The following is a 4,449-nucleotide window of genomic DNA, read 5'->3' as shown; positions in this document are numbered from 1 at the left end:
TCTGCCTCTCCCTCTTCTTTACCATGAGTGAAGTTAAATGCACACAGTGTATCGATTCGAGTTCCCTGCTGGTGTGTCTTGTGCGCCGTGTGGCTGTGAAAATTGGCTTTTCCTATTGAAGTTACGAAGTCAAAGTTTCGAGCAGCTCGATTTTTTCAGTTATATATCTCGATATTTATGAAGTACTTTAGACTAATTTTCGAGTTATTAAGTCAAGATTGTGAATTACTGTCTCAAATTTAATATAAAAGAGCTTCTGGCACTAGGGAAATACCATTTTGGAAAGTAAATGAAAACAATAGAAAAGAATATTGACATATAAATAGAAATATGGTAGCAAATCAAATGAAAGAGCGATTGTAAACTAATTTAAAGGTATAGGTTTGTCTAGAAACTGAAATTACAATATATATATTTATATGAAATTTCAAAAATATATATACAGCTGAATGGAAGGTATTACATGTTAAAAGTACAGAGGACGATTATTTCCGAAGTGTCTGTAGATAAAGGCTGTTTAAATTGACTGTTGACAGTGTGAGAAACTACATGTTTTTGTGTTAACGGAGAGGATACTACACAGTTACAGTGTGCTGATAGTCTACGAGGAATACTGCTTTGTGGGCCAAAATAGATAAAGTTGATATACTTTTCGTCGTGAGAAACACATCACAGCAAGAGAACCTGCTACCAGACATCAAAACTTTACTAAATAGCAATCAGAATAAAGGAGAAATTGTTACAATAATGAACATGTTATGTTATCAATTATGTCATGATGGCGAAGTCTATTATCGTCTGTTCTTCTGTGAATATGTTTCTATAAATGCTTCCTTTCAAAGCATAAATGCTAGTATATCAATTACGGAATGCTGTTTGTCAGAACAAAACAATAACAAATACGACTAGAGAGATATCTCTGCAAATCGCAGCAGAACGTAAAATGGCATGCAATGCAATAAACAATATCTCTTGCATTATTAATCCATTGAAAAATGCCAGCTTATTTCCTAAAGTATTCTCTTAAGATCATCCAATCAATTTTCTTTGACAGTCGTGCTGGTTTCAAGTATGTAATTTCACTATGTTTTACTAAACACCCGTGTTCTTGAAGACATCAAACGTTTGGGATTAATACCAGTTGTTCCGGTAGCTGAAACAGATTTGTTAAAAACTATTCCAGTATTTTGCATGCCGTGGTTGATGCGTGTTCTCTCTGTGGACTCAGTGATGTGACGTCATATTTTCAGATCATTTTAAACCAATGAGTCCATTCAAAACATTTGTATAATAGAGTTCCGCCTACGCCTGTGCCAGGGAAAGGTATTTCACATTTCATTACATCAATCAAACCTGTTTTTTGGTTCGGTTTCGTTCTGTGCTTCCAAAGGATCTTCTTATGAATATTCAAGTCAAAATAATGTTTTGTACGTACGTCATTATTAACCTTTAACTAACTCTGTTACTTCTGAGACAACTAGTTGTAAGTACTACATTTTGTTCGTCTGTTTTCGTGGTACGTCTATTTGCGTATGTTACGTAAGTCAAATTTATTTTTCATTTCATGTAAATATTTACATATAAACGTCGTTCAAATACAGTTACACTAACTCAATTGCGTTACTAACACTTTGTAACCTTGCAGGAAGATTTATTATTGAGTGATTAATTAGTGTTTCTCTCTCAGTTAGCACAATTGCAAAAAAAACAAATGTCTTACATTTTCACAGAAATGTAGTCAATCTCTTATTTCTGTGAGGTGAACAGATTTTCCTAGACCAAACAAATATAAGGAGCTTCTCTGTAAATAAAACATTGCAGATAGTACCTTTACAGGAACATTCATCAAGAAATCAAACAAATATAAATCATGAGTTTCGAGTATGATCGTATGTCGGTTAATCAAAATCAAGTAAACTCAGCGTCCCTGTTGTCCTTCCACGTGACCGCTATACAAGAAATACATTTTCTAGATGCAAATGATCTTACTGGCTAGAAGGCAAAATGTGTGTCAAGAGACATTCGCACCATATCCAAGTCTCTGGTATCAAATTCAAATTGAAATAGTTGCCGTCTCAACACTACTCTCTTATCATTTCAGAACACATCAACAAAATGGCTATGTAGATAAGTAATATTTTGTTGGTGATTTTTATCTATTCCTTAAACATGCTACAATATGTTGCTTTTCCGTACTTAGGTAATAATGCGGGAACACCCAAGTGTTTTCTCTCCGCTTTAAGTTTTGTTGTTCCATTTGTTCGTCTGTAAACAAGGAAAATTTATTGTCAAAATGATTCCAAGTTCTAATATAGACGTACGATGTCAGCAAATACGGAAACAGTCTGTAGAAAACCCGAAGGAACTGTAACACAACCATTTGGCAGATCAAGGCTCACGGGAGGGTACTTCATAGATTGTTGTAGACAGATAATTACTTCGTAAATTAAATTATTAGCTAAGTGGAGATTATGTAAAAAAAATGCATAATTGTAGACATCACTAAAGTAATTGGTCCTACATTCGTCAAGCTTACATAGCTATCAATTTGGGGTTCCAAGGCTTACACTGCTGACATTTTGGAGATAAAAAATGTAAACTGCTGACAGTTCGGTGGTCAGTGCTTATAGACTAGAGAATATAAATCATAATTATCAAATATCAGATTTATCAAGAACAGAATCTGAATCATTGGGGAGTTAAATTTTCTGATACAGATTGTTCATACAGAAAATGCAAAATAAGCTACAATCCACATGCTGCATCTGGTGTTCTGATTGTACAACAAAAAACAAAAGCACTTTGTTCACTGGTAAACGAGCAAAGCACACTTTTGCGGCATATTTAACAGTTATTGTATGATGGTGAGGTGAATATTAAAGTTCATTGACCTCGCTGAATATCACCTTAGTCAGGTCCAAGACTTTGATATTATAATGTTATAAATCAAGCAATTTCATAATTCCCTTGTTATTTGTCCAAGGGTTGTCGTACTGCCCGAGGACAAATAACTAGGCCAATATGAAATCGGTTGCTTAATGATAATATTATTATTCAACTTTCGACTGTTGGCCGTAAAACAATAAGAACTCTGTGAGTTACCTTATGGCAGCTATGCGTGTTCAGGTGAAAAATCTTGACAAGTTGTTTAGACTTATTGACTGTAGAAATCATAATCATTTTAGCCAGTAAAATAGAATGAGTTGTATGTAGGTACTTGAGAATAATTTTGGGAGATATTTTGATGTGACATAATCAAGAGTAACTAGAACTTACCTTATTTTTTGAATTCCTGTTTATTTTCTTTAGTGAGTTATTGTATCATTTTAACTGTGATAAAAACTGCTTTAAAAGTCAGTAGGCAACGAGACACAAAATTGTACACATATGTGTTGATCAAGATAATACAACCAACCAAGCACACATTATACACCCCTATGCTTCGTTTAATTCTTATCCGAAATTGTTTGCAGTTTACAACTGACACTCTTGTTCGCCAATTTATTCATCCAATTTCCAGCATTTGAATCGCTATTTATCTTTGCACAAATAGAACACACTATCAAAATGTCTGTTAAAGATAAGTCTCATCCTTTTAATTAATCTGAAGTTCTATATTTTCTCATTATATTCCTTGACAACTGCCAGATTTTCTGACAGGAAACACTTGCTTTTACACAATACCGAATAAGCGAAAGTATTGTTGTAATCTATGAAGACGTACAAGTCATATACTTGGTTATTACATGAACATGTTAGATGACTTTTTTGTCAAAAATTTGAAGAAAAAAAAATTGTAATCTCTAACTCTGATGTAAAACAAAATGGCGTCATTTAAAAATCTAACGAAAGTGACTTCTCCGTATTGGCCCTCTCTTTGTGCAATATTGTAAAGTTGAATAATAATCATCGATATTATCATACAGTAAGCATTTTACTTTATGACTGCACTTAAAAAGAGCTGCGTGGTTAATATCCATAAAAAATGTTTTTATTTCATGTTTTGACTAAATTTACCCATTTTATAGTTTCTTACCAGTGACAAATGCATTTGATATTTTTCTCTGTGAAAATACCTGATATATTTCACTCTGGCATTTCAATAATTCACTGAAAAGTATGTGATAAATGTATTACTCTTTATACATGTCAAATATCTTGCAAATATATTACAGTTTTTACCGTTACTTGCCTCATGACGCAAAAAAAAAAACTTAAAAGGTAAAAATTTGTTTGACGTACGTCATCCTTGTTTTCCGGTAAGGAACCGTGCTTACAAGCGATAGCGAACTTTCAAGGACAATAACATTAAATACATGGGGAAAGCGCATTTTAATGCTGATTCGTATGATGTAATAATGATTATGCAGTACAAACAATACAAAAATGGTGAGCGAAAACAAATTTAACTATAGTGTTCTTTTCCTATACATCTCACTTTTTGACGTT

The 4,449-nt window shown here is 33.2% G+C and overlaps 1 long non-coding RNA gene across 1 annotated transcript; it reads right to left on the bottom strand.

Annotated features, from left to right (window-relative positions):
• Positions 1 to 688: 688 nt before the first annotated feature.
• On the bottom strand, positions 689 to 3,879 carry LOC123562661 (uncharacterized). The gene is made up of 2 exons (XR_006688599.2): positions 3,277 to 3,879; positions 689 to 2,265 (listed from the first exon to the last, which is right to left on the bottom strand). It is a non-coding gene; the product is annotated as an uncharacterized LOC123562661 (long non-coding RNA).
• Between the last annotated feature and the right edge of the window lie 570 nt (positions 3,880 to 4,449).

This window comes from Mercenaria mercenaria, chromosome 2, assembly GCF_021730395.1.
Source record: "Mercenaria mercenaria strain notata chromosome 2, MADL_Memer_1, whole genome shotgun sequence".
Lineage (NCBI taxonomy): Eukaryota > Metazoa > Mollusca > Bivalvia > Venerida > Veneridae > Mercenaria > Mercenaria mercenaria.
The sequence above is the reverse complement of the archived record's forward strand: the minus strand, read 5'-3'. Positions and strand labels throughout refer to the sequence as shown.